Genomic DNA, 26,505 nt, shown 5'->3' on the forward strand with positions numbered 1-26,505 from the left:
CATTAACATGGGAAAGGCTTTTAAAATTAGAAATATAGCAAACAAGCATCATTAAGAAGACATTAAAATCGTTACAAAGAAAGTATTAATTTCATAAAAAACCTTGATATTTCAGCAATATTTTTGCGCAATCAAAAGCCGCTTTGTAAACATGGAAATGAGTCGATGCGGCTATTTATTTCACTAACGGGCTCAGCAATGCATTAGCTAATTACTTTCCCTTTGCATCATTGGTGCTTAAAAATCCATTCTAAAAAGCTGAGCAATTGCAAAGTGAAGCTTAAAATTTTGAAGGGAAGCTTACATTTTCTGCTCGACAAATGAGAGTATTAGAATGTGGCCTTAATATTTGATATTTATTCAAATAAAGTATCAATATAATGTATTTATATGGAAACAAACGCGAAGAATCGTATCCGGATACGAACATATTTCAGATTTTAGTTATTTGAAAAGCAAATCTTTAATTAAATGCTAAGTTGCCATTAGTACTATTATATTAAAGACGACTGACTTATTTAGATTAATGAATGGCTCATTTTGCTTTAGAAATATTTATGGGCCTGTTTACAAAATATAATAGAAATCTGTTCCGTATGAGTTCATTATGGGTACTAAAACTTCTGCATCCAAATTCATTTATTTTTAATCGCTTGTATTGGATTAATACACTGCATATGTGAAATGGTAAAAATGTGAATAAGTTAATGCATGCAAATTCAATTCTTTGCGTAATATTATATGCAGAATATTTTATTTTTTACAAAATTACATCTCCTTCTAAAATTCAAATAGCAATTCTAATAGCACTGCAATTAATAAAAATAATAATTTATGTCTAGTTAATACTAGATAGCCTTTAGCGGCTAGTTAATTCACAACGAATATTGATTGGATTCAATTTCAATTAATCTACAATGCATTACTTAATGCTCATGATTCTTTTAACAAAGTATTTTAAGCATCAAATTAGGATAAGCATTAAAATATTGTTATTTTATTAGCCTTAGATTTATCCTGATTATTATATGCGTGAACTTTCCTGATGAAGTCGAGTCCCGTGATATTGTTACGAATTTGTAATATTGCTTCCCTGTGTAATAAGTTTTCTGGTAAGAAATATAGTTTTACAGGTATTGTAATGGCTGCTGAATGGAGACTGAATCAATGATTCTCAGTTTTAACCACAACTTGATCAAAAGGCGAAGAATATGATAGTTTTGGCGAAAAAATTGAAGGACCCAGAATATCGAGAATCTTGAAGATAGCTCCATTAGGAATCAAGTTTCACTGTTAGTTTTAAAATATTCAATGTCTGGCATGAAAATTATAAAATGCGGAGTCTAACATAGAGGAATCAGTAGTAATCTGCAGTTGAGCTCAAGCGAGTATTTAAGCGAAGTCTCTCGCTTCGGAATGTTGACCAGAGAATTCTTTGCAAGTGCTTTATGCTGTTATTTAATGGTCATTTTTTTTCTCCTCTTTTGCTTCTGTTTACTGCAGAAGCTGTTCTTCTGTACGCTTCGGTTGCGTTTTTTACTGTTTTTTCGTGTTTTAGAAGATTAAAGAGTAATTGTCCATTAATCTGTCGGATTTTTTAGCCGCACGTCCACTAGAAGGATTTTGATATACTTTCTGTAACAATATCATAGTGCCTTAAAAATGCAATTGAGGAGATAATCTATTTTCTAAATGCACACGATCTTTCATTGTAATGTAATTTGATTTTCTGAATCATTTAAAAAAAAATTCGCGATAAACATATATGCATGCATTATTAGAAGATAGCCCATCTCGCAGCATTATACATTCCACACAATTCATAATTTTACAATACTCTACAAAATAATTTATTAAAGTATTTTAATTCATTTTTTTTAAAATTTTCTTTCGACAATGGGATCGTATTCATGAAACGCGATTTCTTGATAATGTTTATAAAAATATCGTGAAATATCAACACTTAGTTTCAAACTATATTTTGATGAGTTAAAGATGTTCAACAAAGCATGAGAGTCTAAAAAAGAAAGGTGAATGTTTTTCATTAGATATTTAACTCAAAAAGAAGATCGATAACAAGACGATCCAAGATTTTTTTAAAAGTATATTTTAAATACTCTGATTTGATGCAAATGTAATTAAATTAATGTTCAAATAATTTGAATCCCGAGCTTTTTCGTTTTATGTAGATTCGAAAAACCAGGTAGAAAATTTAGAATTGATTGAGAACTTTCTTCAAATTGTACATAAATTTATTTAGTACAATTCTGTATCATATTTCTTTTAAAAGATATTAGAATAAAATAATTAAATTTTTGATTATTTTTTTCATCCCTAATTATATATTGTTTTGTACAAATTAAATTTCCAAATAAACATTGCTAAATGACGCGTATGAGAGCATACATTAATTATTTAATGAATGTATTAATTAGTAATTAATTAATTCATTCATTTGCCATTCATATAATCGCGGATAATGAACAAATAAAAGCAAGTACAACATAATATTCGATATTCTTAAATTTAGTTTCATCCAAGACCGATTACTTATATCAGCTTATCTACAAATATTCGAAACTTTATATAAATCATATAAAAACATTTTTAGAGCATCCAAAAACAACTATCCCTTTTTTTTTCTCAAAAGAAGGCAACGTTCTCGAAATCTCCTCTAAATAAAGCTTTCCGCGTTAAACGCTTCTTATCTTTCCATATGAATAACTGTCAGAATACATCATTCTTATAAAAAAGGGTTCTCTTTATTTTTTTCTTGCGGTTGTTGCCATACGCCAGTGCCCATGAAGGTATCTAGAGTCCCTTATCGCCGCGTTCATTACCGCACCCTTTTCGTGGAAGGTGGAAAGAAAATACCTCGGATTATGGAAATTTTTCCCGAAGAGGATTCGTCTCAGGTGGTCGTATTAGTTTAGAGGCGATTCCACTAGTTGGGGGTAAATTATGGCTCGTGGCAAACATTTATCTAAAAGATTACTATTAGTTTTCTTTTTCTGTTTTTTTCCTCCTCTGGCAGCGGCGTGTGCAAAATTGGCTTCCACTTAAATGGCCTCGTCTGTCAAGCGGGTGAAATTATCGTTAATAGTATTAATCCATAAAGGAAAAAAAGTTGCATTGAGAAACTCCGGCGTATGTCATATGGCCTATTAGCAGATATAAGATTTAAAAAAATATGGAAGTGATGTTGCGTTGTTGAAACGATCATGATTGAAACTGGCAAATTTATCCCCATCGTATTTTATTTTTTTGCCCTGTTCTTTTATTTTTCTTTAGCAGTATGGCAGGTAAAATTGAATGATTGATGGATTCTTTAGTTGAACTGTAAAACTTTAGTTGCATACTTTAACGTTAATGTCATTAAAAATAAACCTTTGTTATTCATTTAGTTTATAATATGTATTTATTTATTTTCAGAATTTGTACTTGAAAAATTTTATATTAAACTAATCAATGTACCTGGTATTACTCCGGATTTAAATCATTTTATATATAATATTTTCAAGTACAACATTAAATAAACTATTAAGGTGGGTTTACACTCGGACAGTTATAAGACGATCAGTAGGAAGCGCATGCGTAGAAAGGCTGAAAAATGCTGCTCTGTCCATGGCAAGTATTTTTCCGATAGGACAGCAACATGCCGCTGTATTATATATATAATTGAGCAGTAAGGAATATAAATTCCTTACTGCTCAAGCGTTTGCACCATTTGGCAAGATTTTTTTTTTTTTTTTTTTTTTTTTACGTTACAAAATTGATCATTTGAGCCGTTTATTTTGAAAGTGGGGCAAGTCCATTTTTGAAAAAAATGGAGATAATGGCAGTTATAGATAAATCTTGTTATGATCTTTTTATGAGTAAACATTTATAGTAAAAAAATATTTAGATTCTAGTATATTGGAGATGGATGTTTTAGTTCTTAACAGTTTTGTAAATCTGTTTATTTTTAAAGTGGTGCAAGTCCATCTTAGATTGAAATTATATTTGACCGAATATGTTACGGCTAAACTTAGCTCCGGTTGCTATATTGTGAAGCAAATGTGGCCGTTTGACATCATGTCTGAAATCTAGGGTGTTTCTATTTATCTATTTTTATATTGAAAATCGGTGGTTGTACAGTATTTTATAAATAATAAAAATCTTATCTTAATTTTGTGTCGATAATAATGTTTACTTCCATCACCAATTATTCAGTCCATTGACAACAGAATAAATATCATTGATCACAAATTTTTATTGTCAGGACATTCATTTTTACCGAATGATCGTGATTTTGGAGTGAAACTGTCCAGTAACTATTCAATACAGAAACCAGTTTCTTGCATATTCCCCGGGATTACTTTAAAGTAACACAAAATTGTCGAAAACAGAATAAACTTTTAGTACATGAAATTAAGCATGGAAATTTATTTTCAACCCAACCTCTGGAAAAAGCGTTTTTATAAAAAAGAAAAATTCACGGAGAAACCGTGAATTGATTGACTATATGCTGGATCAGATTTACAAGGGATGCACCATACAAAATGTTCAACAAAACTTCGATAGAACGAGATGCTGAATTTAAAATTATCGATTTGTCAACACAACGAGGAAAGTAAATAATTCCAAGTAATTTCAGAAATATAAAATTATCTTTTATGTAAGAAAAAAAAGAGATTTATTACATCTGAAAAATGCAAGGATATGATGGAATTATTACCATATATACCTCCCGTTCATCATGAATTTTTTAAAATGTTAAATCTTGAATAAAATTCAAATTGATTATACCTACGTATGAACTGAAATATATAATTTCATTAAAATTCTTAATAAAACTGAATTGTTTGTTGTTATGTTATATTTTCTACTAGAATATTCTTGGTTTTGTTTCCATTTTTATCAAATGAATAAATATTTATAAAAAATGAACAGTATTTTGTTTTTATTCTTAAAAAAAGGCTGATGCAACCGAAATATTATTTTAAAATTAAATGAATGATTGCAGTAATTCTTTAATTTTGAAAGTGAGGCAAGTTCCTTTAGTTATAATGGAACTATTATTTTTTTAGTCAGCACTGTAAACACTATTGGATTATAAACTTACATTATCTGGTTCCGCAAAATACAAAAAATATATCAATTAATACTCACCAATATTTTTAAATTTATTGAAATGCAAACCTTTAAATATTTCGCAATAACAAAAAAATGGACTTGTCCCATTTTCAAAATAAACGGCTCATTTATCATCGATTAATTCCGACATTTTTTGTTCTTTGTGATGCCAGGTTTTGTTTTTATTTTCATTTTATTTGCCATTTTTTTTCTATAGTTTTCCGGATTGAGGTATGTTGATCCTTTTTTCATTTTACCATGTTTCTTTGTGTAAATATCCATCATTTTAATACGATATGCAGTGAAAAAGAATTCAAGGACGCCAAAACGGCAATTTACAGCCAAGCATGCAATGCCTAAATCTATCTTATGAAATTGTGGCAAACATAAACCAGTGCCTTTCTGCTCATGCATTGTCTTACTGGCCGCCTTATAACTGGCCGAGTGTAAACCCATCTTTATAATATGCATAATACTTTTATTGTCTCTTTTTAATTAAAATAAAAACAGCAATTGACCATACTATTATACAACACCGGTAGCTCTTTTTCCTCCATAAAATTTTAATATTTATTCTATCAGCACTGCAACTTATGTTCACAAATGCAGAAGTATAAGAAAGGTTTGAGCGAGTAACTAGGGCTTTCTTTTGAGTGTGATTAAATTAATACTTTAACACCAATAAAAACATTGTGAAAAGAAGATATAAAATGAAAGGAGAGAAATTTTAAAAAATAGTGCCAGAGTAGTTCAAATAAAAAAGACAAAATGTTTAAAATTTTTTAATTAAGTGAATTTTTAATCAATTTTTCACTTCGAAAAATTACCAATATTATTTCTTATTTTTTATATAAAAAAGGGTGCAAAAGTTTGCCTAATTGATTTGGAAGAGATGTGGAAAGCGCTTCCAAACATATATGTATGTACATACGTACGCACAAAGGCTTTAATTTATATTAAGATATATAACATTGTGGCATTTGTTATTCCGTTTCAAATTAAAATTTTAATTAGCAGTTTTTGTCGACTAGTTGTTCTTCCACCATATTAATAATATTAATTTAGTAATATGAATCCATTTTGATGAACTAAATCTTATCACACCAAATGAAAGTGCTATTTCAAATTATAATTTCAGATAATAAATAAAGAGGATTATGAAATTAATTATGAAAGGAGTGGAGAAATGAAGTGGTGAAAAAAATTGACGAAATCTGTTCAATTGATGAAGCTGGGGTCCGTGACAAGGCTTTATTTTGTGAAATCTCTTGTTAGGTGGAAGGAAGAGGAGCACATGCAACTACTGATGAAGTATCTATGGTATGATTTATCAAATGAAATAAATATTTCCTATTGTTTGGGATTGGGTTTTTGGTTTTCTTGATTATTTTAAATATAAAAATAATATTTTGTAAAGAATATTTGTTCTTGATTTCTGTTCATGAGATATTTCATTGTTTACAAATAGTTATGAAATAACTTGCCATTGCGCATTAGAATTATTAAATCCATTTCGCATTATTTTCGTTTTTATTTGAGCTGCATACACTTCCGCTGAGACTGCCAAGCAACAATTTTTAGCCTGGAAAATAAAATTCATTTATATTCATCAAATGCAGTTGAAGGGTTACAAAAATAGTACGGCTAAATGAAAATAGACACATTTTCTACTAGGGATATAAACAAAAATTCAACCACACAAAGAGAAAATAAGCTATAACCAGTGGGTGTAGTCTCGCTAAAACATTCTCGCATTCTCTCGAATAAACTTGTCGTGTCAAAGAGTGCATAATTGGCGCACAATACAAAATATTAACTTTTGGCGTGCATTTGACACTTTTCATGAATCTATTAGGTAATTCTTGGCGAATTATTTTGCGATTTATTCCTGGCCGGGGTTAATAACATCCAAAAATCGGATTTGTGTTTTATACATGTATTTCTCAACCGATTGTAACAACAATTTGACACTAAGCTGCACTTGTAGTCACAAAATCCTATCTTAAATTTGATATATTTAAGTCATTGTGTTTTTGAATTATCACGTTTGCATGTTCCTGAAAACGCAGACCGACAGACAGTCAACCCATAGTTGGATTTGTCACCAAATTTGTTAGATTTCTACATTATAGATGCTAAATATGTTCACCGTAATTTTATCTATTCAGCTCTCTTCGTTTTATAAGTGTCATGTTAAATTACTATCCAAATAGCCCGACAGAGGACTTCCCCTAAACAGTTTTTACTCAAAATTTGATAGAAATATGCAAATGAGGTGTAAAGACCGTATACCAAATTTCAAGAATCTAGCACAAAGCGTTTGAGTTATCTTTGTTACAGACAGACAGGCATTTTCCAAAAATATGTTTTTCGTATTCAGGGAGTTCTAAAATGTGTAGATTCATCAAAATCTCAAGCTCGTGCTTGAGCTCAAGCTTTCTCTGTCTTACGTATACGTGAAAGTAAAAAGGATTTTGCAACATTTATTATCCACAATAGTGAAATATTAATCAAGTTAATTCGGCATAAAAATGACAAGTTCTCAATTAAGAAAAATAAAATCTCTTGCAATCAACATAAACTAACATGTTCTATTTTATAAGCCTAATGTAGAAATACTTTTTTTTTTTGAAATTATAATTTGGACGATATTTTAATCAATATAATAATCAAAATTATCATTTAACTTGGAAAACATTAGTTAAAGTCAAGATTTTGAAAGAGAAATGCATTTTGTCTCTGTAATAATTGTCCTTTAAAGGTTATTTTGTTTTTGTTATTTTGTTATTAAACTGTGTTACTCATTCCGCAGTTCATTTAGAAACGTTAAATAATGCTTAAAGTTTTGAAGATGAAACGAGCTTCTAATGAACACATTTCACCCTCAGTTGATTCTCTTTATTTCTCGTTGCAGATTAGAATTTTTTCTACAACATCCTAATGTTCTCCGAGCTATAAACTTGTCCGAGCTTGTGCAATAAATTAAAACTTCTAAAATCACGAAAAGTAAAATATATGTATATTTTTTTTTCTTTTTTCAAAATGCATAAATTTCCTTTTGAAATAATGCATATCAAATAATTATTTCTTATAAATTCTTATTATTTTCTCGTATATGAAGAATACAAAGAAAAAAATATTATAATTGTGTGAAATAAACTCGAGATTTTGACGAAACTCCACATTTTAGACCTCCTTGACTCCAAAAAACACTTTATCTGTCAATCTATGAACTCAAACCGTTTTGAGTTAGATGGATGAAATCTGGTATATGGTCTTTACTCTGTGGTGAAAGCTTATAAGCCAGTTAACAGCTACGCTACCAGAGCAATTGCTTTTGTATCGTGGTCATATTACTGGGCTGCAAACCACAAAGTCCCAGGTTCTATCCTCGCTCATTCCAAGTGGCCACCTTGGTAACCTCGGACGATGAACCTTCAACCTTCGTACAGCTGTTGTGGCGCCATCTACCCACAGCATCCCAAAGTCGTCAGACTCACTTGACGCAGCAAAAGCAACCACACACGCTTGCCATAACGCTTGACGCTACTCAAACGGGTACAGGCGCATTAGAATCAACAGCTATTACATCCCCACTCAACAGCCATATCGTTCGTCTCACCTCCGACTCACTGGAGGGAGAGTCTGTGGTGAAAGCCTATAAGCCAGTTAACAGATACGCTACCTGAGCAATTGCTTTTGTATCATGGTCATGTTACTGGGCTGCGAACCACACTGTTCCAGGTTCTATCCTCGCTCATCTCAATCCGTTAGAACTCCAAGAATGTAGATTTTCATCAAATTTCGACGAAATCCATTGAAGTGATCGAATCCATGAGAGTCCACGACTTTAATTGACTCTTTCGTAGCAAATGTTCGCCAAAGGCATACAGTTAATAATGCAGTCACAAGTACATTTATTTTACAGTATGCGAGAAAGTATCTGAGAGACCACTCTCACTTTAATCTTTGTTGTTAGAATTATTTGATATACTTTTCTTGTATCCTGCCGATGAGTTCTTAAGGAAAGCATTAGTACTTTTTCATTCATTTTTTTTTCTATGAAGAATTTTTCGCACAAGCGAGTATGCCTTATTTATGTAACGTTCCCACCATCCAGAATTTGACTAAATAGAATCGACTGCTCGTGTAAGATATAAATCATAAATGTAAATTAGTAACTGTAGATAATTACTAATTATAGTTTATTGTGAAAGGGGCCTTTATTCACTTTATATATTTGGTACTAAAATTGATAAGAAGTAAAATATAAATCCAAAGGTATTTGATAATGAGGAGCTTAATTTTAGAGTTTGTGCTTATATTCACTGCTATCCACAAGGGTATATGTAAAATACTTTGTACTTGATAAACACATAAGTCACTTTTTATGACAATGTGGGAAAAAATATATTTTATGTGAGTAACACACTATTTTTTTCACCTCTGGATATAGCAAACGATAAGTATCAATGAACTTATTGAAATGATTTTATCTGAGTAAATATTCTGATTAAATTAGAAGGACATTCAATAAGAGATGTTGTTTATGTTTTCGAAAGTACCAAAATCATTATGCATGGTTGTGAAAAAAAAATTTAAGATATTGGTATAGATATTGATGTTACACTTTTGGCTGACGTGCCAGTTTCTACAAATGAATATCGTTATGCAGAGATTAGAAAAAACAAATTGTCATATATTTGTTGCCAAATTTTTACAAAGGATATAGACAAGTGCGAGCACTTGAATATCATGCCAACAATGCCAAAGGAAAAAAAAACCACGATAGTTTATTTGCCTGTATACTAGTTAGATGCCAACAAATTTGGCGCGCATCCGTAACGGTTAACGGTCTACACTAGCATGATACTAAACCAATATATTAAAGTTATTTGTTGGTTTAATTTATCTTAGTTTACTTACGTTGACGTCCCGTTTGGAAGCAACACGAGAGCTTTTTTGGGACGGACTTCGTAATCTTGAACTTGGTCAGATAACGAGGATGACGCCTGAGCTGGTACCATCTTTTCAAGATTCGCACCGCATTAACGATGTTATATCTTCGAAAGGGATCTGATGGGCACATTAATTTATTACCAGTATATATTGCCTAGTGCATACAATTTTTGTGCTGCTATCGGATATTGTTTCATTGTCATGGATGGTGCTATCCATTCTCATAGTGCGGCGTATGTTGACATATTTCATGAAAGTGAAAGGAACTTTGAAAGAAATAGCCTGCCTTTTCATCTGACCTTAATTCCATAGAATATATATCGGATGCACTTAGAAGATGTGCAGTAAAACGCAATCCACCATAGCTTGACAAAAAAAAAAAAAAAAAAAAAAAAAAAAAAAAAGACCTAGTTGTGGCGCTTTAACAGGAATGGTAGGTTTTAATCATAATTTTCTCAGGTAATCTTATCATGCGAAATTCATTCTTTGTATGCATTGCGGTGTGATATAGAGACATATTTTGCTGAGGTTTCCTAAAAAAACAAATTGTAATAACATTTTTGTAATCATTTGCTTATTTCTTACCAAACCATAAAACTGTTATATATATATATATATATATATATAATATAATATTGAACCCTGGTTTTCCTGTATATTTTCAATAATTAGTTCTTTTTCCGTTTTAAATTTTTATTTTGAGATTGATTGCGCCTTGTATTTATATCTACGATAACTCCGATAGCAGAAATATATATATCCTAATCCTTTATAATATAAGAATAAAAGATATGCTTAAATATAAACATCTTATGCTTTATAAAATTTTTAGAGCCATTACAACTTTTCTTTATTTTGCCTAGCAAGCACACAAAGCAAACTTGAGATTTTGAGGAATTTCGCCATTTTTAGATATGTTTGCAAGTGAAAAAGCATTTTTGGAATTAAATCTGTGCTTCTCTACCATGTTTGTGGAAACCGATACTTCAAAAACCATCGAAATAGAGAGAAGAAATATGATTTGTCATCTTTACAAAAAATTGTAGATCTGCAACATGTTTTGATCCTACTCTATTCAATGTAACATATATTTTTTCAGAAAGCAATGTCAACTTTTACGAATCATCAAAAATGCAAAAAGAAATATTCGTATTTACAATAATATTTTAATATGTGCATTACCATTTAAATTAAAGTATGTACAGACAGATATTTTTATATCATTTTATCCAATATAGTAATAACATTGATGAAATTTTGCCACAAGCTCTTCAAAACAATATGAAGATTATTGCCAATTTTTCAAATATGAAATATATATTCAGAAGTATATGTATCTCTTTTAGTTGTATATTCAGACTGTATTATAGCACAAAAATCTTTTTACATTACCTTAAAATTCAAAAGCTTATATTTTCGTAACAGTAAATGCAATTTCTTGTAATTTCTCTTATTTTAGTAAATTTTTAAAAATTTAATTCTGTAGAAAATAAGTTACAGTGTTTTTATTGTAAGAATGAAATTTACTATAATTTCATTGTACCATCCAACAATTTAATCATGTGTTTTTACCAATGTCAAAATTAAAACAAAAATTTCCTGTCTTTGGACATTAACTTCAAAATATTATTTTCATTTGTTTTTATTTCGTAGTATTTTTATTTTGTTTCCATTCCATTCAAAGATTACATTAACATTAAAGATGTAGATAAAGAATAAAGATTAAATTTAAAATATATGCATTCCATATTTACATTTTTAAAGCCAAAAATGTGAATATTCCGGGCAAAAACCTGATCAGATAATTTTCAATATTTCAAGAATATCTTATATCAGAATGTAAGTGAAAAAATTCGATTAAAAAAAACATCTCAAGTTATAATAGCGTCAATAGAGAATGATTGCCAATCTGGCATTATGAATAAATATTTCTTTTTTATTTGTATTAATTTATTTTAAAATTTAAGGTAGAAACATTTTATCCATTGACAGTGCTTTTCAATGATATCGTCGGAAGTAACAGAATTACAAAATAAAAATCAGTAGTCACAAGAATATATTGAGGAATCTAGGCCTTTTTTCATAGATACAATCGGAAATTTTAATTGTATAATTTATAGATGCAATCGTTTTTTGCCTCATATTAAAACGATGTTCGTAAGAAGAACTAACTAAAAAAACTCTTCTAGCAGCTTTATTGTAACATAAACACGACAGCAGGAAAATCAGGACCAAATGATCTACTAAGCAATATAATCGTCAATCATCAACTCTTAGGTTGCTGACCCATGAGAATATTTTCAGATATTTTTAGGATAATTTAGGTTTTTTTTGTTTGTTTATAGTTAATTTACAAAGACCGTGTCCTCGAAATATTCAGGTAACATTTAAGAAATGTTTAAATTTTGAAAGAATATTCTTAGAACATATTTCATGTTTCCAATTTCTTTTAAATCAATTCGGTCCAATCTTTTTTAACTTACTTATTTATTTATTTAAAATATTGGCTAACTGAGGACCGACAAGCTTTGGAAATTTTTCGACTGGCATGAAATAAATTTAAAAGCCAGTGAAAGTGATCTCCCTAAAATTTCTCACATACTCTCTAATAAACTTGTCATATCAGAGAACGCCTTGAGTGGCATTGGCGCACAACAGTTACGAAATGTTAACCTTTGGCTTGAATTTAGCATTTTTACTGAATCTATCATGCCATTCTTGGCGAGTTATTTGGCGATTGATCTCTGGTATGCAGTTAATGGTATCCGAAAATTGAATTTGGATTTCAGACGCCTTTTTCACAACTGATTGAAACAAAATTTTGATAGAAAACATGCTGCGTATGTTAAATCTGTGTACTGACTCTTATATATCTAGCTCTCTTCGTTTTGTACTTATCGTGCTAACTTATATTCGAATAACAGGGCAGACGAACTTCCTCAGAATAGATTTTACTCAACATTTGATAGAAATTTGCAATTTTCATGTAAAGACCGTATACCAAATTTCAGCCGTCTAGTTAAAGGTAACTAAAAACAGTTTTTAGTTATGTTTGTTACATATAGACAGATGGATAGACACTTTCCAAAAATGTGTTTTTTGAACTCGGAGAGGTCTGAAATGAGGAGATTTGTCAAAAATTCGAGTTCTTTTTTTTTGACGATTACTGTAGTTTCTCTATACTCTTTATACGAGAAAATAAAAATTAAAAAAAAAACATGTAATGAAAGCAAAATAGGCATTAAATTACTGAAATCTATTAATTTTGCACTTAAAGAAAAAAACTTTTGTACATTTTCCTATCTTGATATGTACTTTTAATGACAATTATATTATATAAATGATTTGTTATTTTTGTTTATCATAATATTTTAACTAAAAACCTCTTATATGAGGATTAAATTAAAACTGATAAAAGAAATGTCCCTATAAAATATTTGTGAAACTACTGAGAGGGAATGGGGGGGATCCAAATTTTGCATATCTAAAGAATTGTGCATTGCTTAATCCGGCCCTGATAACAATGCATATGGATTTATTCCTTATAAAATGTTTCCTCTGTAGGATGAGCTGACCAAAGGATGCCTAAAAAGAGGCCGCCAAATGTGAAAATCTGGTTGGAAGTATAATTAGAAGAATAATAAGCTTTTAACGAGAAAGTGGTTTCTCCATACTTTCTCGTAAAGAACGCCTTGCATGGTACTGGAGTACAATAGTTACAAAAAATTAACCATATGCGTAAATTTAGCATTTTTACTGAATCTATCGTGTGATCCTTGGCGAGTTATTTGGCGATTAATCCCTGGCCTGCGACAAATAGTGTCTGGAAATTCAATTTGTGTTTTAGGCAAGTTTTTCTCAACCAATCGAAACAAAAATTTGACGGAAAACTGCACTTGTAGTCACAAAATCCCATATCAAATCTGATATATTTAAGTCATTGCGTTTTTGAATGATCGCGTTTACTTGTTTCTGAAAATAAAGACCAACAGACAGTCAGCCCATTGTTGGATTTGGTTAAAAATTCGGTAGATGTCTCTACTATGGATGCTGAACTTATGTACGGAATTTTGTCGCTCTAACTATTTTCACTTTGTAATTATCCTGTTAACTAATATTCGAAAAGTCGGACAGACAGACTTCATCTGAATGTTCTTCTTCATTATTTGATAAAAATCTACAAATTTGGTATAAAAACCCTATACCAAATTTTATGCATCTGTCTCAAAGCGGTTTTAAGTTTTCGTTGTCACAGATAGACAGACGGATGGACATTTTCCAAAAATGCGTTTCATGAAATCAGGGAAGTCTAAAATGTGGAGATTTGTCAAAACCTCGAGTTCGAATTTTTTTATGATTACACTAGTTCTTGCATACCATGTATACGAGAAAGTAAAAAAGGGAAACCGGTAGATTATTCTTTGCTCGACTAAGAAAATTCGAGATCTTATGTTTGGGTGCAAAGAAATTTCTCTCTTTAACTACCAAGAAGAATCTCTGATGCCCAGGCGAGGAGTGAGATTCACAAAAGGAATTCTTTTCAGCAAATGCAGCCATTTTCTTCCCAATAAGCAGCGGGATATTTTCTGCAAATGCTAAAGCGATTTCCTGAACATGCTTCCTTTTAATCCCCAAAACATGCACTATTATATTCAATTGAAACAATTTGAAAAATTAAAAAAAAAACTTGTATAAATTTGCTACATAATATCAAATATATATTTGTTATATAATATTACAAATTTGTTACATAATTTGTTTTTCAAAGCCTTTAAATAAATTTACAAATAATGCGAAAAAACTAAATCATAGTTATTAAAGACAAAAGAAATTTCAAATAAGGTTAGATTAGTTAATTAAAAAAGAAATCGGATACATTTTAGAAAAGAAAAACATTTTTATATAAAGTTTTTTTAAATGAATATTATAAATAATTTTTTAATATATTTTACTGTAATTTTCATATTTTATGAGAAAAAAGTGCGGACAGTAACTCTAAAGAATTGCTGAAGAGAGTAAAGTTGTTTATTGCATATAAAATTACGTAATTAAAAAGTAGCAATTATTTAGGCTTTTGCTAGCTTGATATTTTTTTTAACTTGAACGATAGGAAGCAGAAGAAAATGTGTTTATTTTTTATTTACGCTTTCAAAAATAATCATTTCATTTCAAAAATAATCATAATCATTTTTGGTTCTTGTTTCCTCTCAAGAACGGAATCTACACACTTAAAGTGAAGGGTAAAAAAAAATTAAAGAATTAGTCCTCAAACCACAATCAATGAATGATCCAATATCGCAATTTTTATTTTTATGTGACAGCTCGTAATTCCTAGATATGCATCAATGGACATCTTCCAACATTGCTACCTCATATTCGAGGTAGTTACTAAGCAATTTTACTATATATTCTCAATGTTGAAAGTTTCAGCAGTCTTCATTATCTATTAGTATTTTTTCCATGATTTCTGTTATGAGGTACCGATGTATTAAGATAACTGTGATGCATTACATAACACGGCTTCATGCCAATGCAACTATAACCTACTGGTTATTTAAACAGTGTAGTGAGTATAAAGTGGGAGAGACATCGAAAGACACTCCTGTTCTTCCCATCACTGTGACTATCACCCAAATTGTTCGGCATCTGACATTTATTGATTAAAATTTGGTCAGGGGATTTTAATATTAGATTAAAAAAAGCCGAGATTAATAAGCTGGTTGAAATTGAAATGGGAAATGACATTGGCTAATTTAACAAACTATCAAAGAGAAACTGAAAACTTGTGCTAATCTACATAAGCAGATTTAGAATTTGTTTGTGATCACAAAATTCAGAAAATAATAATAATAATAATAAAATTATTTAAAAAATCTGCTAGAAATGAGGACAGAAAAAAAATAATAAAAAAAAGAACAGGACAAATAAAAAAAAATACAAATAAGTACTATGCACAAACACAAAAATAATAGAAAATATATATATGTGTATGTATATTGCTACTCTTGGGAATAGTATTCTTTAAATCTAAACAGCTCTTGATTTTCTTCGAGATGACGAATCATCGTGGACCCTTGGGAAGAGGCAACACTACGAAACCAAACTTGTTCCAGTTCAGATGTTGACTTGGTCATGTGGAAAGAAGAAGTCAGGTTACACTGAGATGACATATATCCTGGATATGCAAATATACAGATAGCAGTAATATCGTGTACAAAATGTATCAATGGGAAGTGCATTGGTAAAGCTTTCATTTGTATTCAAGTGATTCATGTGAAAAGATTTCTGAAGTGATTATATCTGCACAGCGGGAATTAACAAATTTTGAATGCAGAATGTTTGTTGGAGCTAAAAGCATAGGAAATTCCTTTTTGAAAATCGTTAACATTCTGTGATCCATAGCGTCAAGAGTGTGCCGAGAACACCTACTTTTAGACATAACATCCCTCCATGGACAATGTAGTGTCCTACCGCTTTAATGACTACGTATGCGTTGAATTCTCAATGTTAGCCTCAAAATGTCAATGTGTGAAATAACCGCAGGAATCAATGTGGAACGTGCGACGAACTTGCCCGTTAGGACACGGGAAAAATTTGCCGTGCAAATTTTATCGTTGTTCGTTGCTGCAAAATTTGACTTTAATGAACTATGGCAGTAGAAGACCGACTCAAGTTCTTTACTAACAGCACAACATCGCCTACATCGCCTTTCCTGAGGTCGTGACCGATATAGTTGAAAACTGTGGCTTGGTCAGATGAGTTACAATTTCAGTTTCTAAGAATTTATGGTTGGGTTCTAGTGTGGTGCAGATCTCACGAAGCCATAGACACAAGTTGGGAAAAAAGTTGTTGGCTGATTTTACATGGAGTGTACTGAAACCGTACTCTGGCCCAACTGAAACTAATCACTGCACTGGAAATTATTATAATTAGCTACTTCGAGACCACATACAGCCATTTATGGACTTCATAAACCCAAACAACGATGGATTTTATGGATGACAATGCGCCATGCAATCGGGTCATAACTGTTCGCGATTGCTTCGAAGAACATTCTGGATAATTTTAGTGAATGATTTGGCCAATTATATCGCCGATGTGAATCACATCAAACATTCTTGTAAGAATGTTAAAAGTTTTTGGCGATTAATCGCTAGGATGTATTAAATACCCAAGCATCAGACAATAGAGCATTTTGGCGGCTTTCCCCCAGACTGATTAAAGACAAAACTTGACACAGAATTACAACAGTTGTCAAAAAAATTACATTCAGTTTCATATATTTAAATCATTTCATTTTTTAGCTATCGCGTTTAAACGCTCGTGAAACATACAAATGGCATAAAACAGACATAATTCCAAAGATGTCTTTATTCTGATTCAGGAAGGTCTGAAACTTCAAAATTCATAAAAAAAAAAAAAAAACAAGTTTGATTTTTTTAATAAGTATACTATTCTCTTTGTGTATTTCATGTATGCAAAAGTGAAAGTAAATAATGGAATGCCCTGACAGACAATCTATTCTAAAATTACATATTTTACGGGGAAAAAAAATCTATAACCTGTTAAGCTTGTCTTAACGTAGTTCTCTTGTTAATATCAACGGAGAGTGGGAAGTAAACGCCACCTGGTGGCACTGGAGATAATCATATGCGATACAATTTTTAGTTAGTAAAAAATTACATAATGCATTTACTACCTTAAAACTTATATTAAAATCTTATACTTCCTAATATTTGTAAGTATATATATATATATATATATATATATATATATATATATATATATATATATATATATATATAATATATATATATATGTGTGTGTGTGTAACATATTATCGGTTGAAGCAGAGTGCAGATTTGAAGACATAGACGAGACGTTCTGTTTTTAATTTCGTTTTATTCTCTTTTTAATATCTATCTCAGGAAAGCAATTTATTTACAAGCAGACGCAGCGCGACACAAAAGCAGAAGTAAAGAGGAAGACAAGAAGGGACGAAGAAGTGATCACTAGTCTTATATAACATGGGATTTCCGGCCACGCTCCAATTCAATACCCGTGGTGACCTTTGACACCTTTTCTAGGGCATCGAAGGGATCACTTTCATTTGATACGTAGTACTGATAGCGTATTATTTTTACAGAGGAATTAATTAAACCGAAAGTGGAATTGGACTACGAAATAAGAGAATATTTTTAGAATGAAGTTACTATGGGCTAAATTAAGATAAAATATGGGAAATTAATTAAATTGAAATTAGAATTAAAGTATCATTACACACACATATATATAATTCAAATTCCTATAGTTTATAAATTATTCCTGCGTTTCACTTTTATTTATGCAGATTACTTCATTGAAATGTACTTACATTATAATTGCCAATGATTGAAAATAATATTTGAAACATTATTATTCTGGAAACATAAGCCCTTTTCACACCATTTTAATTCTTCATTTCAAGCATTCATTTTTAAATTAACTAAAAATTTAAGTAACTATTATTACAAATTGGTACTTGATGAACTTATTTCTCTTATTAAGTAAAATATATATAAGAAAATCTATACTTATAATAAAGCTCAATGTGTGTGTGTGTGTGTGTGTGTGTGTTGGCGCTCTACAGGCCAGACCGTTTGACATACAGCTACCAAATTTGGTACATGTATTCCTTGGAGGTTGGGAATGTGCACCTGGGGTTTCTTTTTTCGAATTTTTAATTAGAATTTTAATTATTAATTAAAAACTAACTTTCCCGCCAAAAAAATCTTCCATTTTTCCCACCGCCAACTTTTCCGCCAAAAAAATCTTCCATTATCCCCAGCGCCAAACGAGAAAGGCTTCAGTTTTTTTTTTTCTCCCAACAGTAATGAGGCTAGGGTTAAAATTTTTCGGCGGATTATTTCAATCGGTTCTGTTTCTTTTCTTAATGTTTGATGCATTTAAAATTAAACATTGTTAATGAATCAATCTTTCAGATTCATTCTGAAGTACTTTGGAATTAAAATAAAACAGAATAAAGGAAATTAAAAATTTCTAATCCGCATAGCGTTACCCCAACTGGCGTAGAAAAAATCACGTATTTGCGTTCCGTAACCGGCGAAGAAAATTCACGCATGCGCATTCTGTTCTGATTGTTGCCATGACAACGTTATCAATGGATGATTTAAATTATTTTTGGGTTAGTTGCATGCTTTTGTAAGTAAATTGTATTTATGTGAGTTATATATTTTTTGTATATGCTTATAGTTTTAAGTACTTCGTTTTTTAAGTAGTTTTTTTTAAAACCTGTTTTCAACCGTTTATTTTAAACGATTCGTTTTATTTTCTTAGTGTTTGATGCATTTAAATTGAAACATTGTTAATTAATCGATCTGCTCATAATGAATCTAAGAAAATTTTGTTGACCAACTCTTGAGATATTACATAAATTTAAAAAGATATTCTTTAGTGCCCATAAAGTTTAAACGCTGAGTGACTCTATTTTCAGTAATCAGATTATAAAAAAATGCTTTGGTTCAGTAAAAAATATTATTATATTAATTGAAGATAAATTCTTTCCACTTTAAATTAAAGCATAAATTCTACGGGTGCTAACAGAAAATGAGAGAGATACATATTACGTTATGACTGAAGGCCTTTATAATATTATGAATGAATTATATGATAATCAAAATTTGAAGTTTTAAAATATTTTGATGAAGAAGCTATTAAAGTAGAAATTGCATAAAATATTTAATTATTAAATTTTTAACGTACATTAAGATTGGCGAACCGGTTGGTCGCCAAAGGCGGCTAGTTATTAAATAAAACTCAGAACTTCCATTTTAAAAAAAGGAAAATTAACTTTCATGAGCAACTCAAAACATAATACTTTTAGCTGAAAACTTTTTACACCCCTATAAATTGACAGATAAATAAGCCAAATTGTGAATCATGCATTCTTTTCTTATATGACGCGGTATAGTAGAAAACGAAATTTAATGGTACATATTCACTTTTGTTCGAAGAATGACAGCACTCAATTTGTGTTAATAAGATAAGAGGAAATATATTTCTCGCGAAGGAATTAAGAGTGAATTTAATGTTCTCTGCGAATAAAAAGAATCTCAAAAAAATTCTTACATCTCTGAAAAATTAATATTTTTTGACACCTATTCTGAGAACAAGGAATATAGTGAAAGCAAATACCACAACACATTATTAAAAGCGGTCATGTCACTTTTTTGAAACTAAAAATAAAGCCGGAAATCTTTCTTGATGTGCCTCTTATTTTGTTCTGAATATTAATTTTTTTCAATCACAAACGTTATTATTTAATATTTTTTTGTTTAAAACAGTTTTACAGCTTAAATATCGGTATATAACCTATATTTTAAATTAAAAGAATAATAACAGATCAATAACATATTAAGTTATAATTTTAATGATTTCGTAAATATCAAAGAAAATAATTTATAAATTGTATAAAACCTTAAATAGCTGTTGATATTTAATAAAATTTATGAAATTGAGTTTGGCTTGAATAGTTCATGAGAATTAAGGGAGCCAATATATAGATAAGCCAAATGTGTTGCATTAAATATGAAATTACTTTTAGAATACATTATTATTTCGCCATAGGGAAAAGTTATGAAATCTTAATAGAACAAAAGGCAAATTGCATTTAGACGCAAAAAGTTCACATCATCGTGCGTTTATATTTGCCATACTAATACGATGTTGTGAGAACTGATTAAATCATAAAAAGGATTGTATATATTTTGCTTAAAAATAAAGAAAGTTTTTGTCTTAAATATTTAGAAGTTAACAATAAACATATAAAATTAATAAACATATAAAATTAATGTTTATCTGAAAAATAAACTGATTTCTTACTGTCGAGTTTAAACTTATTGCTTTTTATTGTTTTTTAATACATATATCGATAAAAAAAATGTTATGCAATGTCAAATTCTATTTTGCGAAAGTCATAAAATATTTAATTAAGGATAATGAAATCACATGAAATTACAGAAGCGAAGCTTATATCATATTATCAGTTTTAACAAAGTTGAAAAAAATATACTTCTTGAAAAATGTTAGAAATGTTTGAAAATCTTTTCAAAATTTTTTATTCGATATAATTTTTTCCAGATGCATTATCTGTTTTCTGAAAAACATTGAAGTGGAAAAACAACAGTAACAAACTGAACAAACGAATATTATCCAGAATTTAGTGTGAGTTCACAAAATTCTATTTTTATTTATTTATTTTGAACATGCATATTTTCTAATTATTTGAGATAAATAGAATACTTTGCATGTTTCCCAAATATTTTTCAAAATAATTTTTTTTTTTTGATTACGTCAACAGAGAATTAGTCGTTAAATGACGAAATATTCATGGAAAGTCTTTTGAAAACAATATATTTTTCCCCTTTTTTAAAAAATTCTTTTTTGTTTTCTCATAAATATTTCCTTTATTTTTTATGTAATTAAAATAAGTAATTTTTAATTCATTTCATAAATATATTCGAAAAGAAAGATAGCAACAATTCCTTGGAAGAAAAGAAATACTTAAAATTATATCGCACATTCAAAATAAAGGGAGGAAAAGGATTATATTTGAAATCATATCTTTTAATGTTTAATATATATAATGTAAACATAATTTTGCAGTTGCGTGGTCAAATAGAGCAAACTTTTGAAATTTTTAAACTTTGATTAATTTCATCACGGGAGGCATATTATGCACAAAATAGAAGCGATAAAATACGTCAGTCGATATTCAGAGAAGAACAAAAGAGACCGAAAGTTTTCCCTTCAGTGGTTTTATTATGAAATTTTGACAGGGATTTCTTTGACACGTGCAGACTTAGGAAAGGAAAATTTAAGTGTCTTTAAAAGAATGTTGCAAACATTAAGGATTTGCATTCCTTCACTCGGAGCGTGAGAATCTGCTGAATTCATCAATTTTCTAGAACGTGTGTTAAAAGTAATTAAATAAAAAGTGGGAAATGGATCGGGAAATAAGAGACTATTTTAGAATGAAGTTAATATGAGCTAAATTAAGATAAAATTAGGAAAATAATTAATATTTAAATTAGATTGAGCGATATCATTACACACACACATATATATAATGCATTTTTAATATTTAATAAATGTGATGCAATATTAAGTAATTCGGTATCTTTTCTAATATTTTGCAACAATAAGCATAAGTTTTATGATTTAAATCCGTTTTTTTAAATAAATAGATAAAATGCGGCGCTTTCGTCAATCAGTCAGTCCTATTATATTATAAGTATCAGATTTATTTTAATTATTCTATGAATTACAATACTCTTCTTCTATAATAAAGCTTACTTATTTGTTCTACTTTTCAAATTCTTCAGCTTAATTTTTTTTTTAATACAATAGACTTTATAGGTTAAATCGCTTTTTTTTTTTTTGGAATTTCTATAAAAATATCCTGAATATTTTCCGAATATAACAATGTCGATTTTCTTATTTACATTAGTTCTTGTTTAATAATTAAATATTTACTTAACGCCCTTGAAGCTTATTATTTTAATGTGTTTTCTAATTCTTCTCTTTTTTCTTACATTCTTCTCTCTATGTGTGTGTATGTTGGAGCACATATACGTACTGTCATACTGGTGTATGTACTGGACCTGCTGTCTTAGAGCAACCAAACTTGCCACATATATACTTTGGAGGGGAAAAATTTGCATCTTGGAGGGATTTTTTTTTTTGAAATTTTAATTAGTTAAGAATTAAACAAAATTAGGGCGTTTTACCGGAATAATTTCCGAAAATATTACAATACAAAAATTATTTTTACATCTTAAAAGTCACAAAATTATAATTTTAATATCTATTATTCTGTCGTATTATTCTTTTTTTTTCGTTTAAAAAATGTTTTGAGTTTATTTCCCAACAATAAATTTCACATTAATTAAAAATGTTTAACTTGCATGAGTATATTATGCTTGCCTGAAAAGATTAGCTTTTATCAACGTGTTTTCTGTCAAAAACTCAGAATAAAAAAATTAAGTCAACTCTCACTGCGATCCAGATAGAAAAGTGCAATTTTTAGTACGTACCTGTAAAAAATAAGATAAATATGCAATGCTATATTTTCTGGAAAAATATATGTAAGAAAAAGATTTTTGTAACTTTTAAAATATGTATATTACTAATTCAATCATTTTGTGTTATTTTGTATAAACTTGTTTAATACATACAGGATGATACCCATTCTTATCTCTAATAGCTAATTTCTTAACTATTAGTAATAGATATATGCAACTACAAGGAAAAGAACGGTCTAAGTGAAGTAAAGAATATTTTATGCAGTTTGAGTGAATAAATGTTCTGATGAATTATGAATTTTATATTTTTATACAGACCATCGGCCCATTGAATCATATTTCGTAAAATATTCTTGAAACACTAACATTTTAAATAACAAGAAAGGTCCCATCTATTACAATTAAAAATGAGGAAATTATAAAAATATGTATATTACAATTTTAAAAAAATTCTATTTAGATCATTCCGTTTAGAAGAAGATGCGTTAATTAGCGCTTGGAGTTTCTCCAAGGCTGATTGGTTTAAAATTATGAAATTGTTGATTGTTTTAAAATAATAATATTCAAAATTTCCTAACTCGGTCAAATTTGATCGTAGAAGATAGAAACGTTTATTTATTTAAAGTTAGTATAACAAGAATATTTCACTGAATATGGCTGTTTAGGAGCAAAAGACTGTATAAAATTTAGGCTACATAATTTTTAGAAGCTCATTTATTAACTGAAATAAAATAAAATATTATTATTTATGTTATTTAAATCCTTTTGAGAGTAAAACTAAAAACTGTATTTCATGATGAATCAAAGAAGTTTTTGTTGAATGATTCCTTTTGATATTGCATAAATTATCAAAAATATTCGGTAGTGCACATAAGACTTCAATGTTGAATTATTATCTCTTTTTTATATTCACATTAAAAAAATGCTTGGTTTTAACAAAAAATGTGTTCATTCAATTGAAGTTTAACTACTTCCTTTTGAATTTAAAGTTCTGATTTTGCGGACGTTGACAGAAAACTAGAAAGATGCATAATAAAACGAAATAACGTAAGATTTCTCTAATAGTTTGAATTATATATGACTATCAAAATTTGCAGCTTAAAAATATTTTTTTGAAGATACTATTAAAAAGTCAAATTGCATTAAATATTGAAAATTTTAGTAAACATTAATCCCGGCTAATTGGTCTTAAGCTGATTTCCAAAGGCGGCTCTTTGTTTTATAAAGTAAGATTATTTTTTTATTTCAATTCGTAAACATATATGAAAGGAAAAATGTTAAGACCTGCAATTATTACTTTATAAGGCAAGGAATATACGAACAGCGATCGCACATCTAGAAAAAGAAAGAAAGAGAAAGTAACATTATAACGAAATTGGGAGAAAAAATTCCATTTAAATGACTCAACATCCCTAATGCTAATAATAAATAGTCATCTCCGGTGAGTAGATGTGTACCTATCATTAAAAGCCATTAAAAGACATTAATCAACATTTATAAACTAAATATCGTGAAGTCAAATGAAAACATTATACTTGCAGAATAAGCATAAAACCCTATGAAGGGTTAGTTATCTTCGCAAACTATCGAAATCTATTTAGTTGTCTTGTAGTTGTCGTGTCAAAGTGTTTTTACGAAACAAGGTGGCCTTTATAACGTATCTAGATAGGATTTCAGAGGAAATAAAAATGTGCAAAATAGAACCACTGCCTGGGATTGGGGGACATTGCTTTGTAGATTACTTATAAAAAAGGCGAGGAGGGCGGCAGGTGACCGTTGATGGCATGAGTCACGAGTTTTCATATGAAACAAAAATTGGCAAAATCAGACCAATGATTGCCAGACCAGTTTATAAATATATAGATGATTAGTTTTTTTACTGAACTATATAAAAAGTCTGAGTAAGTTTAAAATCTTTTTTTTAGACTAACTTTTTATTCACGTTTTTCAAAGCTTGCTGAAGAAAGTCTTGATCTTGACTGGGAAACTCGGGTTTAATAATGGGTATAATGTTTACCAACCAATCTAGTGATAATTGATCAATTAGGGAGCCAAATGACCGTTGGCTCCCTACTTGTAACATGTCATAATGGAATCCAGTATGTAGATATATAGCCCCAGATGTTAATACTGCATATTCGGATTCTAATTGGTGGCTTGATGGTGTTCAAGTGGAAGGATCATAGCTCGAGCTCAAATTCCATCGAAGGTCAACTGCATATAATACATTCTGCACTGCAAAGCAATCACGAGTTAAATATATTTCTAGCGTTGTTTTGAACAGAGATTCCCAAACTTTTAAGCACTGCGATTCCTTTTTTTAGAAATCGAACCTGCAGCAATTACTTCATCCTCAATGCACTGATATTTTTAAACGAAAAGCATAAGACTTTAGAATGAGGTTTTATGAGAAATTTTATTAAAAAAAGAATATTTATTATTAAATATAACGAATATTTACACAAATGAGAACGAACCGCTCCGAAATCAATTTGTATTCAAGCTGAATTGAATCAAATCCAGATATGTTATTTTCAGTAATTCTTGCTTAGATTAATTTAAATTTAAAGAGAGGAGGACTTTCATTAGGTGCGTGGAGGGACAACTGACACGAGACGCTTGTTGCATATTGCGTTTTTTGTCCAGTCAGTTCATACCATTTGATTTGTTGAAGATTACCATTTATATCGCATGACTTCATGACGATTTTAAGCCCACATCACATTCTTCAAACTGTTCAAAGATACATATATTCTCAAGATCTTGTCTCGGTCCACCAAAATTGAATCGCAACTCATTAGTGGTCGGAACCCAGAGTTGGAAACCTCTCTTTTAAAATGTAGTTGCATTTAAAAATTGATGATATAATAAATGTCACATGCTATTTCCATCATTTGATTAAATGAAAACTATACTATCTGCCTATATTAATTCTCATACAACTTAAAAAAATATTAGTATTGAAAAAAAATGGGAAGTTCATACAAGAAACCAAATAAAACATGATTGGTACAGAGTACAGTTGAATTCCATAATTTCAACCATGGTCTATGGCACCTGCTCATAGATTATGTTTCATGAGAGTAATGCTATTATTCTTCTCCTTGAAATAGGGTTGGGGAGTAAAAATGTATTGTAAAATTGGATTTTTTACAAGGTTATAATGAATTTTTTAAAGCAAAAAAAAAAAAAAAAAAGTGTTTCCAAGATTTATCGAAAGAACAGTGTGTAAAATATTTGAAATTGAATTGTAATTACTTTACGCATCTTTTTTTTTTACATATAAAATTCATCTGTTAAACACTCTTATCTTAATATTAAATAATGAACCAAATAATATTTTAACCCT

This window comes from Argiope bruennichi, chromosome 1, assembly GCF_947563725.1.
Source record: "Argiope bruennichi chromosome 1, qqArgBrue1.1, whole genome shotgun sequence".
Classification (NCBI taxonomy): domain Eukaryota; kingdom Metazoa; phylum Arthropoda; class Arachnida; order Araneae; family Araneidae; genus Argiope; species Argiope bruennichi.